Raw genomic sequence first — 16279 nt, forward strand, 5'->3', positions numbered from 1 at the left:
GGATTCACCATGCTGATTTGGAGGTGACAACAATGGGACAGAATTGCCAGAGATATTTTAATATTAGAGTTTAAAATAACTTTTTTTGAAAATTTGTCTTTGAAGTAGACTTGTGTAAGTACATTACCTGCCTACTGCATGTGAGTCAATAAAATGTCCTAAGTCTCTTCAGGACAAGTGGAGTTGGCAACAGTAGCAATAAGAGCAAAGTCTCCCCAGGCTATAAAAAATAAATAAAAAATAATTAAGGACTAGGAATATGGAATAAGGATCTGAGCTGTGTTGAGCTGAATAACATAAGTTAGCTGACAAAGGTAAATGTATAGACAATACAGAATATTGTAATATTGTCATTGTGATGCATAAATCACTTTTAATTCTAGTATAGACCTAAAACTATGCATTTTGCAAGAGGAAACAGTCCCTGAATTCCAAGCTTTCCCACTAAGTCAATACATCTTTTCCTTCTATCCATCTCATTCATCTATACACACTGAGCAAATAGACTTCATTCTCATGGGAGTTTCTAGTTCCTTAAGAACTCTTAATTCTTCTATTTATCACCTCACAAACTGGCTTTTCTTGACTTATTTCCATTGCAAATATCTAGGCAATCACCAATTATTGTTGTTTCTGCTTCCAACATGTATCTTGAATCTATCATACCTGATGCTATTTCCCTGGTTCACCTTACCTCTATGACCTCAATCACTTCTGCACATATCATTTTTTATTGTTGTTCCAAGTTTTTGTTTAAATTCTAGTTAGTCAACATATAGTGTAATATTGGTTTCAGGAGTAGAATTTAGTGATTCATCACTTACATATAACTTACTCCTGCCCATCTTCTATCTATTACTCCTTCGTACAACTGTAAGAGTTACCTTTTAAAAATATAAATTGCCCACTGTCACATCTTGTGTGTGTGTGTATGTGTGTGTTTGCACTGCAGTCCATATCCCCTAAAAGGCCAAGCATGATTTGGAACACGTGTATCTCTCCAAATTTATCTCAGTTAGTACCCACCTCATCAGTCTTTATTTAGCTCCTCAGAAATTATAAGCTCCTTTCTTTTTCAGAGACTCTGGATAAGGTGTATCCTCTGCTCAGGTACCTCTTCACTCCTTCATTTGAATAATTTATGATCACCTTTAAAAACTGAAGCCTGAAGTTCAGTCTCAGAGAGGTATTTCTTTAATTACCAATCTACATGAGAACCACTATCTATTATTTACCTTTATGATAGTTTTCACATTTGTAATTACACCTATCTTTAAATGCTGCTCACAAGAATGTAGCTGAAAATAAGTGTACTCCTCAAGGTAAGTGTACACTTATCTTGATGAGCACTGAGTAATATATAGAATTGTTGAATCACTATATTGTACACATGAAACTAACTTAACACTGTATGTTAAATATACTGAAATTAAAAATTTGAAAAACAAAGTAAAAATCAGAGAAGTAAAAAAAAAAAGAATATAACTGAATGTGGTCAGGTATTCTATATGTTATGTACTCCCTTCTATTTGGGAGCTATCACAATGCCTGGCACACAAGAGGCATGGGAAGCGTGGTTCTTTCTCTCTCCCCAAATTTGCCTCTGTGTCAAGGGAATGGTAATGTAAGATACCTAGTCTTTACTCTCTCCTCATTTCTTCTCAAGGGATTATCAAATTGAAGAATGAACTGGGATAAATTTCTCTATTTTTGGAAGATACAATGGCTAGTACTTGCTCTATCTGTTCCTCTTTCCCACTATTCCTTCCTTGTGGGAATGCCAATTTATTCTTATACTGCCTGTGATTGCAAAGGTAATTATGCATTTGGGCTTAGTATTAGTAAGCCCATTGCCCACTGACATATAAGCTTCATTCTTGAATTTCTGCTTTATAAAAAATAGAGGTGATACCTTGGCCTGCACAAATATCTTCTTTCTCAATTGGTTCAAAACCTGGGTGGGATAGAGGGAGATATATTTTAGGCCCTCTCAAAGACCCTGCATCTCCTGAAAAGAAGGCTGGACAGTTTGTGTCCAGATTTTCCCTTTAATCTTTCCCATTAAGTTGCTCCACATTTCTCAGAAAAAGTAAATGAATGAAGGGCAGAGATAAGCCCAGGATTATTGTACAATGGAACTCCCCTAACATTGAAGAAAACATCAGAAGTGGGGAAGAAATGTGCTCTTATAACAGTATGTGATCGGTACATATTTGGTGAGTTAATTCATGAATGAAAAAGTGTAATATGATAAATTGAACAACCAATCCTGCTGATCAAGGGCTATAACCTTGTAAAGCCAGAGAGTCCCCAGGTACCACATCAGAACTACTTCGCCTAGATCTTATGTAATTTCAGATAAGTAAAGAAACCAAAAAAATGGAGCTGTGGAATTCCACCTTGGGAAGTGGCTTCATCTTGGTGGGGATTCTGAATGACAATGGAGCTCCTAAACAGCTCTGTGCCACAAATGCTGTCCTGTACATGTTTGCCATGACCAGCAATGGCCTGCTGCTCTTGGTCATTACAATTGATGGTTGGCTCCATGTGCCCATGTACTACCTGCTCAGCCAGCTATCTCTCATGGACTTGATGTTTGCATCTGTAGCTACTCCCAAAATACTTGTGGATTATCTCCATGGGGAAAACACCATCTCCTTTGAAGGCTGCACCTTTCAGATGTTAGTAGTTCTCACTTTGGGAGATGCAGAGGACCTCCTACTGGCATTCATGGCCTATGATAGGTACGTGGCTGTTTGTCATCCTCTGGACTACATGGTCCTCATGAGGCCAAGGATCTGCTGGCTCATGATAACATCTTGGATCCTGGCATTTCTGAATGATGTGATATACACCTCATATACTATGCACGTTCCTTTCTGCATATCCCAGAAAATCAGGCACCTGCTCTGTGAGATCCCGCCCTTGCTGAAGTTGGCCTGTGTAGATACCTCCATATATGAGCTCATGCTATATGTGATGGGTGTGACCTTTCTCATGCTTACCCTTGCTGCTATCCTTGCCTCTTATACATTTGTCCTAATTGCTGTCCTTCACATGGTGAGAAACAGCAGAAAGCCCTCATCACATGCTCTTCTCACCTGACTGTGGTAGGAATGTACTATGGAGCTGCCATGTTTATGTACATCTGGTCCAATTCCTACCATAGTCCCCAACAGGACATCTTCTCTGTATTTCATATTATCATTACTCCAACACTGAACCCTCTTATCTATAGCCTGAGAAACAAGGAGGTAATGAAAGCCTTCAGGAGAATACTGGGTAGATTCATTTCCAACCAGAGATGGTAGATGCCAATGTCCTGTGGAAGCCTTATAACTTCTAGATGGGACTCCATATCTGCTCTTGGTCTTGAGCTCACATCTTCCACATTTTGAAAATTCTGAAAACCTGCCACATTGGAGATAAGTCCTCATGTTTCATGAGCTATGTTTTAATGGTTGAGGATGCATTCATTTCTCTGATCAACACCCAAGGATCTGGTGTTCTAACAGAGATTAGTTTATTTTTCACTTCATGTTTTTCTTTTCCTCCTCTACAACAATCCTACACCCAGCCACACAGGAAGTTGGGCCAGAATTTTTTCTTGATAGTTCCATTTAAAGCAGGAAATAAAAACTAAAGAGGAAAATGAAGATACTGAATGAAGATACAAATGTTAGACTTTACTAGTTACTAGTGACAAAATTTCTCAATTCTTACCTCTTTATTAGTGTGAATCTGTAGTCATAGAATATTAAATGTTTTACTGTGGAGGGATCTTCCCAGGTCCAAATCAGAGTTCCAGACTCTGGACAAATTTCCTATCAGATACCTATGTTTTGGATTCTAGCATTGGCTCCTTAAGCTGCCCATATTACATTAGAACAGCCACATGCATTCCACATCACATTATTTATAAATAAGCTTCATTACAAAATATTGATGCCTTAAAGCTAGTGTGTGGAAGCAGCCAGAACACATGGTAGTGAGAACCATAATGCAAATGTTCTCTGCTGGGAACATGCTCCATAAAAGCCTCAGCCCCAATTAATACTGAATGTGAACAAATGGTCAAAATCAACATCTGAAACAAAAATGGTGTTTCCAATATCTTTCCCGTATCTGCATCATTGCAATTACACTTTGGCTAGTGACTAGGTTTTTCCTTTATGACTCCTTCCTGACCCAGTCCTTTCAAGTTTGCTTGAATTCCCAATTTAAAATGGGACTTCCCTTTTTTTTAAACAATAGAATCAGAATTTGAACCAAATTCTAGTTGAGTCCCGGCCTCTCTTTTTCCCACTGCATGAAAAGAATTTAAATGTCTTTCTCTCCTAATACAGTTTAAAGTCCTTCCCTGAAGGACCTGTGACTGAAACATTTCTATCATGAAAAGTACCTAGTTTAAGTTGGTGCTCAATTGTTTATTTCCTTATGTTTCCAAAAGCATTTATAAAACATTTTCCATGTGCCTAGCAAATATGTTTCAGAAACTCAAGAAATGTTCCTATCTGGTACTATTAATCTAGAAGACACAGATCTGATGAAGCTGTTAAAATAAAATCGTTCCACAAACTAAGCTAAAAATTAAAGTTAAAAAGATATGGGACTCCTCTTTATTCCAAGCCCCTTGCCTGAAAACCAGCCAAATCAGTTACCCTGTAATGCTTGAAGCTGACGCATAATGAAAAAGATTAAAAGGTACCTTTCCACACACACACAAACAGAATTAATATTTCCTTTGGACAAGAGTTAAAAAACAAACAAAAAAGGCAGAACAGATACTGAAATTAATGCTCATGAAGGAAAGAGATATCATATACTCACTCAAGCCAAAATCTTAGGAATCATTCATAATTTTTCCTCTTCTCTCACAACTAATATACAATCTATCAGCAAGTCCTGGGTTGTATTTTTTTCCCCCTGAATACATCCCAGATTATACCAGTTCTCAAAATACAAATATTCCACACCTCTGCCCTGGGCTTTTACCACAGCAGCTTACAAACTGGTCTCCCTGAATACCACCACATAGCATTAGCAATACCATTGAGGTCTTCTGCCTATTATTCCTTGCCTTTCACCAAATATCCCAGTTCCTGATGGCAACAATATACTACTCAGTTGTTTTATCTTACCATACACACATCCTGACCTGGATATATAGCTAGATTTGTTTATTTCATTTTTTGTTTAGTTTTTAGGGATTGCTTTTAGTTTTTAAATTAGTTTTATAATTATGTAAAATATTTACCTGATTTAAAAAAATCCACCTATAAAACAATGTCTAACCAGAGAAGGCTAGCTGATATCTCTCTGTCTTGTCCAATTTATTCACTTCCATTCCCTACGGGTAACTATATATGTATACTGTTTGTATTGTAACTATCCATTGACATTTATTGAGATTGGGTTTATAAAAATATTTGCAATATTTCAGGTACATTTGAAAGAAGATATAATTTTTATTATGATGGTTTACAGTTTGATATGTACTTACATTATCTACTTTATTGGTTATATTTTTAGGTCTTTTTATTCTTGCTATTTTTGTCCTTTTGATCTGTCTTGAATTACAAAAGGTATATTGTAGTCTCAGGGAGAAGGAAAGATGGCGGAGGAGTAGGGGACCCTATTTCAGCTGGTCCCTGGAATTGAGCTGGATATCTACCAGACCACTCTGAGCACCCATGAAACCAGCCTGAGATGTAAGAAGATCTGGATCTCTACAAACAGAACATTGCAGGCGTTTGGTTTTGAGGTATGAAGTGGGGAGCCATGATTCTGCTGGCAGATATCTGAGGATAAACGGCAGCGGGAGGGAGCCTGTCCATGCGGATCCTACACCGCTGGTGAGCAACAGCCTCGCACGCTGGGGACTGGGCACAGACTCGACCGGTAGTGGCAGGGAAAAGACTTTAGGGCAGCACCCGGGTGGGAAACCTGGAGCAGCGGGGTCGCGCATGTGAACTGGGAGCACCTGGTGGTTTTAGAAGCACAAAGGGCAGAGACGTGCTCGGACCTGGAGGCAGGACTGGGGGCGCTGTGGAGGGGTGCACAACCCAGGATGCTGCAGTTTATAGCAGCATGGACAGAAACGGAGACGGTGTGGCCTGGAGAGCTCACTGAAGAACAGACTGTGGTCTCTCTGCTCTGAGGCAGAGGGTTGGAAACGGTCTCTTCTGCTCTGACTCGCAGAAGAGACGCAGAAAGCCGCCAGGGAAAGCCACCAGAGAACAAAGCCCCCAAAACTGATTCCCACTGAGCCCATCCCCTGCCACAGGAGGGCAGGGCAACTCCGCCCAAACAGGGTTGCCTGAGTAACAGCACAGCAGGCCCCTCCCCCAGAAGACAGGCTGGAAAAACAAAAGGCCAGCAACCCTAAGGTCCCTAGAAAACAGGTGCATCTTGCTTGGGTTCTGGTCAATAATTTGGACTCTATACATTCCCTCAAACACCCGTCAACAGAATGACTAGGAGGAGGAATCCCCAAAATAGGAAAGACTCAGAGATCATGACTTATGCTGCAGATTTACAAATGGATGCAGATATAACCAAGATGTTGGAGATGGAATTCAAGCTAGCAATTGTGGACAGTGGCTAGAATGGAGAAATCAATTAATGGCAACATAGAGTCTCTAAGGGCAGAAATGAAAGCTGAATTGGCAAAACTTAAAAATGCTATCAATAAAATCCAATCCAATCTAGATAATCTAACAGCTAGGGTAACTGAGGCAGAAGAACGAATAAGCAACCTGGAAGACAATATAATAGATAAAAAGGGAAAAGAGGAGGCAAGGGGAAAACAACTCAGAATCCATGAAAATAGAATCAGAGAAATAAGTGACACCATGAAGGGTTCCAATACCGGAATAATTGGAATCCCAGAGGGAATGGAGAGAGAGAGAGGACTAGAAGATGTATTTGAGCAAATCATAGCTGAGAATTTCTCTAATCTGGGAAATGAAACAAACATTCGCGTCCTAGAGGCAGAGAGGACCCCTCCCAAGATCAAGGAAAACAGGCCAACACCCTGGTATGTAATAGTAAAACTTGCAAATCCTAGAACCAAGGAAACCATCTTAAGGGCAGTTAGGGGGGAGAGATTCCTTACGTACAAAGGGAGGAACATCAGAATAACGTCAGACCTATCCACAGAGACCTGGCAAGCCAGAAAGGCCTGGCAAGACATATTCAGGGTATTAAATGAGAAGAACACGCAGCCAAGAATACTTTATCTGGCAAGGCTGTCATTTAGAATGGATGGAGAGATGCAGAGCTTCCACAACCGGCAGAAATTGAAAGAATATGTGACCACTGAGCCGGCCCTGCAAGAAATATTAAGAGGGGTTCTATAAAAGGAGAAAGACCCCAAGAGTCATATACAATAGAAATTTATAGGGACAATCTATAAAAACAACGTCTTCATGGGCAACATGATGACAATTCATAGCTTTCAATAATCACTCTCAATGTGAATGGACTAAATGCTCCCATAAAACAGCACAGGGTTGCAGATTGGATAAAAAGACAGGACCCATCCATATGCTGCCTACAAGAGACTCATTTTGAACCTAAAGATACATCCAGACTGAAAGATGGAGATCCATCTTCCATGCCAGCAGACCTCAAAAGAAAGATGGGGCAGCAATTCTTAGATCAGACAAATTAGATTTTAAACTAAACTCTGTAATTAGAGACACAGAAGGACACTATATCATTCTTAAAGGGTCTGTCCAACAAGAAGATCTAACAATTGTAAATATCTATGCCCCCAACATGGGAGCAGCCATCTACATAAGCCAACTGTTAACCAAAATAAAGAGTCATATTGATAACAATACGTTAATTGTAGGAGACCTCAATACTCCACTCTCAGCAATGGACAGATCATCTAAGCAGAAAATCAACAAGGAAACAAGAGCTTTGAATGATACACTGGACCAGATGGACCTCAAAGATATTTACAGAACATTCCACCCTAAAATAACAGAATACTCATTCTTCTCAAGTGCACATGGAACTTTCTCCAGAATAGACCACATACTGGGTCACAAATCAGGTCTCAACCGATACCAAAAGATTGAGATTATTCCCAGCATATTCTCAGATGACAATGCTTTAAAACTGGAACTCAATCACAAGAAAAAATTTGGAATAAATTCAAACACTTGGAAGCTAAAGACCACTCTACTCAAGAATGTTTCGGTCAACCAGGAAATCAAAGAAGAACTTAAACAATTCATGGAAATCAATGAGAACAAAAACACATCGGTCCAAAACCTATGGGATACTGCAAAGGCAGTCCTAAGGGGGAAATACATAGCCATCCAAGCCTCACTCAAAAAAATAGAAAAATCCCGAATTCACCAACTAACTCTACACCTTAAAGAACTAGAGAAAAAGCAACAAATGATGCCTAAGCCACGCATTAGAAGAGAAATAATTAAAATTAGAGCAGAGATCAATGAATTAGAAACCAGAAACACAGTAGATCAGATCAACAAACTAGAAGTTGGTTCTTTGAAAGAAATAATAAGATCAATAAACCACTGGCCAGACTTATCCAAAAGAAAAGAGAAAGGACCCAAATTAATAAAATTATGAATGAAAGGGGAGAGATCATGACTAACACCAAGGAAATAGAAACAATTATTAGAAATTATTATCAACAACTATATGCCAATAAACTGAGAAATCTGGATGAAATGGAGGCCTTCCTGGAAACCTATAAGCTGCCAAGACTGAAACAGGAAGAAATTGACAACCTGAATAGGCCAAAAACCACTAACAAAATTGAAGCAGTGATCAAAAACCTCCCAAAAAACAAGAGTCCAGGGCCTGATGGATTCCCTGGGGAATTGCAGCAAACATTCAAAGAAGAAATAATACCTATTCTACTGAAGCTGTTTCAAAAAATAGAAACAGAAGGAAAACTTCCAAACTCACTCTATGAGGCCAGCATTACCTTAATCCCCAAACCAGGCAAAGACCCCATCGAAAAGGAGAATTTCAGACCAATATACCTGATGAATATGGATTCCAAAATCCTCAACAAAATCCTAGCTAATAGGATCCAACAATACATTAAAAGGATCATCCACAACGACCAAGTGGGATTTATCCCCGGTTGCAAGGGTGGTTCAACATTCGCAAATCAATCAATGTGATAGAACACATTAATAAGAGGAGGTAGAAGAACCACGTGGTACTCTCAATTGATGGAGAAAAAGCATTTGACAAAATACAACATCCTTTCCTGATTAAAACTCTTCAGAGTATAGGGATAGAGGGAACATTCCACAAGTTCATAAAATTCATCTATGAAAAACCCACAGCGAATATCATCCTCAATGGGGAAAAGCTGAGAGCCTTTCCCTTAAGATCAGGAACACATCAAGGATGCCCACTCTCGCCACTATTGTTCAACATAGTACTAGAAGTCCTAGCAACAGCAATCAGACAACGAAAAGAAATAAAATATATTCAAATTGGCAAAGAAGTCAAACTCTCTCTTTTCGCAGACGACGTGATACTTTATGTGGAAAACCCAAAAGACTGCACCCCCAAATTACTAGAACTCATACAGCAATTCAGTAATGTGGCAGGATACAAAATCAATGCACAGAAATCAGTTGCTTTCTTATACACTAACAACGCAACTGTAGAAAGAGAAATTAGAGAAATGATTCCATTTACAATAACACCAAAAACTGTAAGATACCTTGGAATAAGCCTAACCAAAGAGGTAAAGGATCTATACTCTAGGAACTATAGAACACTCATGAAAGAAATTGAAGAAGACAGAAAAAGATGGAAAAATATTCCATGCTCATGGATCGGGAGAATAAATATTATTAAAATGTCTATGCTACCCAGAGCAATCTATACCTTCAATGCCATCCCGATCAAAATTCCAATGACATTTTTCAAAGTGCTGGAACAAATAATCCTAAAATTTGTATGGAAACAGAAAGATCCCGAATCGCCAAGGAAATGTTGAAAAAGAAAAACAAAGCTGGGGGCATCACATTGCCCGATTTCAAACTATATTACAAATCTGTGATCACCAAGACAACATGGTACTGGCACAAAAACAGACATATAGACCAATGGAACAGAATAGAGAACCAGATATGGACCGTCAACTCTATGGTCAAATAATCTTTGACAAAGGAGGGAAAAACATGCAATGGAAAAAAGACAGTCTCTTCAATAAATGGTGCTGGGAAAATTGGATAGCCACATGCAGAAGAATGAAACTTGACCATTTTCTAACACCATTCACAAAGATAAACTCAAAGTGTATGAAAGACCTCAATGTGAGACAGGAATCCATCAAAATCCTAGAGAAGAACATAGGCAGTAACTTCTTTGACATCGCCCACAGCAAAGTCTTTCAAGATACATCTCCAAAAGCTAGTGAAGCAAAAGCAAAAATGAACTTTTGGGACTTTATCAAGATAAAAAGCTTCCGTACAGCAAAGGAAACAGTCAACAAAACAAAGAGGCAACCCACAGAATGGGAGAAGATTTTTGCAAATGACACTACAGATAAAGGGCTGGTATCCAAGATCTATAAAGAACTTCTCAAACTCAATACCCAAAAAACAAATAATCAAGTCAAAAAGTGGGCAGAAGACATGAAAAGACACTTCTCTGAAGAAGACATAGAAATGGCTAACAGACACATGAAAAAATGTTCATCATCATCAGCCATCAGGGAAATTCAAATCAAAACCACATTGAGATACCAAATTATACCCGTTAGAATGGCAAAAATGGACAGGGAAAGAAACAACAAATGTTGGAGAGGTTGTGGAGAAAGGGGAACCCTCTTCCACTGTTGGTGGGAATGCAAGTTGGTACAGCCACTTTGGAAAACAGTGTGGAGGTGCCTCAAAATTTTAAAATAGAGCTACCCTATGACCCAGCAATTGCACTACTGGGTATTTACCCCAAAGACACAGATGTAGTGAAAAGAAGGGATATATGCACCCCATTGTTCATAGCAGCAATATCCGCAATAGCCAGACTGTGGAAAGAGCCTAGATGCCCTTCAACAGATGAATGGATAAAGAAGACGTGGTCCATATATACAATGGAATATTACTCAGCCATCAGAAAGGATGAATACCCAACTTTTACATCCACATGGATGGGACTGGAGGAGATTATGCTAAGTGAAATAAGTCAAGCAGAGAAAGTCAATTATCATATGGTTTCACTTATTTGTAGAACATAAGGAATAGTATGGAGGACATTAGGAGAAGGAAGGGAAAAATGAATTCCATTTTATATGGAATTTTATTCCAAACTATATGGAATATAATAGAAAAATCTATTCCACATATAAAATGACTAATTCCCAGAAATGTTTGGTGGCTTATCCATATACACACAAGCTATTAAATGTTCTCTCCTAATCTATATTCACACAACCATTACATGTTATCTCTAATCAAAGGTGGTTTCTCCTTTGCTTTTGTAGAAAAAAGAATTTTTATTCAGTGCTGAGCATATATTCATTCCTTTGCTGACTTTCTGCTGTCTTGAATGGAGAAATGATCAGTGAATACTATTGTTCAATTACTCTGTCAGATTGTTGTAAGAATTTCTTATTGCTGCTTGTACAAAAGTAAAAGTAAAGTAAAATCAGTAAGATAACTATGTACAGAAAAAGTACTTAAACATTGTAATAAAATTGTGATCATATTGAAGATCTATAACTAATAGGAGAAACATATTAAAAGAGGAAATAAATATATCAATAAGTAAATAAGCCACATATGTGTGCCTGTGAGTGTGTGTGTATACAAAGTTTTACACAGCAAGAGATTTTACTCCCAGCTGAAATGTAAATAATTTGTGTGAGAAATAAATAAATCCTGACTGAATGTCCCTGAACCTTGATTGTTGTGGAAACTGCCATCATAAGACTTTCCTTCACCCATTTGCCCTAGTAATAAGATTTTCCAATAGATAATTTTCTATTCAAACAATCATAAAATTGAAATTTATTAAATACATTCATTGACAGGCTTTTGGTTCCACTCCGACCTTGGAGTGATTCTCAAGGAGACTCCAGGCTAGGAAAGAGAGGAAGAGACTAAGTAATAATTTCTGGAGGACCTATCATATGTGGGTTGGTGCAAGTTCAGCTTGGGAAAGTACCTTTATCTTTCATACTTACTCTTCCTTCTTGGGACTTGGCAATTTCATGCCTTCAATTGCCAATTTAAATTCATAATGATCCAAAATGTAGACTTAAAATGCACCTTTCATTCATTTTTTCACCAAGGCCTCATCTTTTTTTTTTTTTAAAGATTTACTTACTATTTTAGAGAGAGAGAGAGAGTACAAGTGGGGAGGGGGCAGAGGGAGAGGGAGAGAGAGAATCCCAAACAGGTTCCATACCCAGCACAGAGATGGATGTGGGTCTTAATCTCACTACACCAAGATCACAACCTGAGCCAAAATCAAGAGTTGGATGCTCAAACAACTGAGACACACAGGCACCCCAAGGCCTCATCTTTTTATGGGGTGCAGAGAATGTGTGGGACTATATAGCACAATTCTGCTTGGTGAGTCCTATCTGAGCAGTAGCCTTGAATTCTTACTATATTCTGTCATAGTAGGTAACTTTACAATATACCCTCATTTCACCATAGTGATTTTTTTCTCTCTAACAAGACCCAGTAAATATAGGAAAACTAATGGATATCTTACATCCACCACTATTGCTTTATTGCAACGGGACTACTTCAAGTTAATATTCCTATGTAAAGAAACCTCTTTATTATACAATGAGATTTCACTTTCCTATGTGGTAACTATCACCTCTATTGATATGTCTTTTGATGACTCACTGATGCCTGAGGGCTAAACCTCACTCCACCACTTCAAAAGGACAGTTCCACAGGCCCTCCCACCTCTTCCCAACAGCTTTAACCTGGATCATGAGACTTTGAGCTCAAATCACATGTATGTTTCATACATTACTAAGATCCATCTATACAGGACTCAGTTATTTGAATAGTAATCCATGGGATTTGAGTCATATTCCTTCCAAACATAAATTATAACCCTATAAAGACCTAACTGTAGGCCTTTTCAAGTGGGCCAGCTTAATCTTTCTGCAATGCCTCCAAGAAAACAAATACAAACAAAAATTTAATAAAGCTCTAAGTTAATCAAAGTTAATCGATTTTTTTAGTTTCTGAAACATCAAATAAATATGGATTCAGAGAAGTAATTTAATTTGATTGGTTTCTGTGGTTAATAAAATGGGTAATTTCAAGAGACAAACCAAAAACAGACTCTTAACTATAAAGAACAAACTGATGGTTACCAGAGAGGAGGTTACTGTGGGGGGATGGGGGTATAGGTGAAGGGGATTAAGAATACACTTATGATGAGCACCGAGTAATGTAAAGAATTGTTAGATTATTATATTATTCACCTGAAGCCAATATAAGATTGTATGTTAATTATACTGGAATTAAAATAAAAATAAATAAAAGAAATTGGGTAATTTCTTCAATAATTAAGTATACTTTAACTCCCCAGATATGTAAATATTCATCCTACTTTGTAGGAAAATATAAATTTCTCTCCATCCATAGAAATATCAATCAAAAAACAAAGTAGAATTTAACAGACTTGGCCCTATCAAATCCAAGATCCCACCTCTCAAATATTCTTAACAAAGATAGCAAAAACATTTAGTAAGGTATAGCAACAATACAGCCATGAAATTATAGTCAAAACCACCTGAACTAAAATAGAAATAAAGAGAAAAGGATGTTTTTCAGAGTTATTTATAAATTAGAAATGATAGAACTTGGTCCCTGATTTGTTATCTCTCCTTAAGGAGAGAATTTAGTGGTATAACAATTACTTGTGATATATATGTATTATGAGCAGGCAACTAGCAATGTCTAGGTTCTACCCACTATCCTGAAGGAGAGACAAGGAGTAGCCCCCTTCTTTTCTGAGTTCTGCACCAGTAATACATGAGGAGATATGGTCCAAAAGTCCTTAACTTCAGTTCTGTAATCTATCACACACACTTTTCTTTTTTCCCCAGTAGATTTAACAGACAATCATGTGTCAAACAGAAATATGTTTCCTCCTCTTGAGGGATAAGAAGAGCAGATCTGGTAAACTCTGCTTCTACATTTATGAGGTCACAGACACATTAGCTATCATTGCTCTTTTATGTAGTCTGAGACCATCAGGTGGGCAGTGTTGGGGAGGGTAGAATATTTCATGTCTCTCATTATATTTCTTCCTCTGCTTATGCAAAAGAGAAAAACCATTCTACTTCCATTTTTTACTATTCCGAGCATATTTGCTAGCTTCTGTACAAGAAAAAAACAAAAAAACATGGTAATATAGGGAATAATACAGGACACGAATTTGGGCATGCATTTCTTGGTGACCAGGGTACCTGTGTCCTAAGAGGGCCAAGTTTAAACTCCATATCCTTTCTTGCACTACTAAACATGAATAGGAATGTAAAAAGGCCCTGAACCTTCTGGGAAAGTTGGCCATTTCCTCTCTTCATTTCCTATGTCCATGTGGCAAGTACACAGGTCCTGGCCCATAGGGATGGATTGTTCATCTTGGTTCATGTCATTGTTGGGTAGCAGACTCAAGGACTCTCAGGCAGTTCTCTACCTCTATGCAGACATGCTTTCACATGCTTGTCCAAAAGTTTAAGATAACCCAGATAACACACCTGGACTTAAAACTAATGTATGAAACTTATGCTTGCTAAGGGGTATTAAGTATTAGGAAGTGGTACAGCATGAAGTAAGAGAGATAGCCTTAAGACTAGTCTTAATGTTAAAAATAAAAGTCTTAGCTTATTTCAATTGTGATTGACGTTAGGCTAGTCACTATGACTTTCAACGTCTTTTTCTATAATATGAGAACAGTAATAATAGCTAATCATACTAATTGTCCCACATATCCTTTATCAGGCCAAATGTCACTAACATCTACAGAGTCTTCTAAGCTAAATTTCAAATCTTGATTTTTTTTCCCTCACCCATCCCATTCAATAGACAAGTTTTCAGATCCTATAAATTCTATAGAAAAGTCTAATAATGATTAAAGAGTTAAGCAATCAGAGATTAACAACATTTGAATCCCATTAAGTGGAAAATATAAGAATATAAAATTTTCTTACCACATTCTGACAGATTGAAAACATATTCATGCCAAACTGATTTGAATAAAGAAAAAGCAACAAGGATGTAGTACAGAGAATTTGAAAGGATAAATTAATCTCATTCCTCTGGAGAGTTGTAAGCATGTATGAAATCATCATGAGATACCACAAACCAGAACAAGTAACACCTTGATTGAAAATCCAAGGATCAAAAATATTGTCAAAAGTGAAGAAGGGAACATTTTAGATATAGAGTATCTATAATAGAAATAATGAAATTTAGAGTAAATAAAAACACAATATATGAAATATGGAAATATTTGACTGATAAAATGTATAAATACTGTTGAACAATAAACAAACAAACAAATAAATAAATAAAAACTTTCATTATTATTATAATATATCAAGGTATATTATTATATACATATATCAAAACTCACCAGATTGTACACATGAAATATGCATAGTTCATTGCAAGTATATTTACCATGATGAAGCAGTGAAAAAATGCACTTATCAAAAATTTTTGGAAAATGATAGTATGGATTATTTTGGCTACTGAGGTTATAGACTTTATCAGTGATCCTTTTGTGTATTCTCTTTACACCATATCCAAAGAAAAGATATTTCTCATTTAATTTTGCCAATTCCTCAAATAATTCCCTGACTCTGCCTTCCTGGTTTCTTAAAGACCAATGGACTCTACTATAGGTTCAGGCTGGGCCCATTTCATTTCCATCTGGGTGAAAATTCATGAGTAGAAACCTCACTGTCAACTTGTGGTCCTGAAATCAAGTCATACTTGGCAGCTCATGAGTCAGTGGTCCAGCCACAACTGATCTGACCACATTTTTCCTATACTGCCAGCTAGATGTAGAGTCTAATGTGTGAAAACAAACCTTTCTATGTTTGCAGGCTTTGATTTCTATCTCAAGATAGCCCTGCCAGGTGGGCTATCTGTTCTGACATCGTTCTATAGGTCAATTCTAAGACTAGTACTTCAACCCTTCTCAGGAATAGCATACTCCAGCCCAAGTGCCAACCATTTGCTCATGCCCCCAGCTACCTTCCCTCTTTCTAATTTCCTTCTTATAC

General features: G+C 37.6%; 1 pseudogene; it reads left to right on the plus strand.

The window, feature by feature from the left end:
- Positions 1-2379: 2379 nt before the first annotated feature.
- On the plus strand, positions 2380-3311 carry LOC114219417 (olfactory receptor 2AG1-like; annotated as a pseudogene).
- The last annotated feature ends 12968 nt before the right edge of the window (positions 3312-16279 follow it).

The sequence above is a fragment of the Eumetopias jubatus genome, unplaced genomic scaffold (genome assembly GCF_037043125.1).
Source record: "Eumetopias jubatus isolate StellerSeaLion01/CBP00866 unplaced genomic scaffold, mEumJub1_p1.0 scaffold_13, whole genome shotgun sequence".
Lineage (NCBI taxonomy): Eukaryota > Metazoa > Chordata > Mammalia > Carnivora > Otariidae > Eumetopias > Eumetopias jubatus.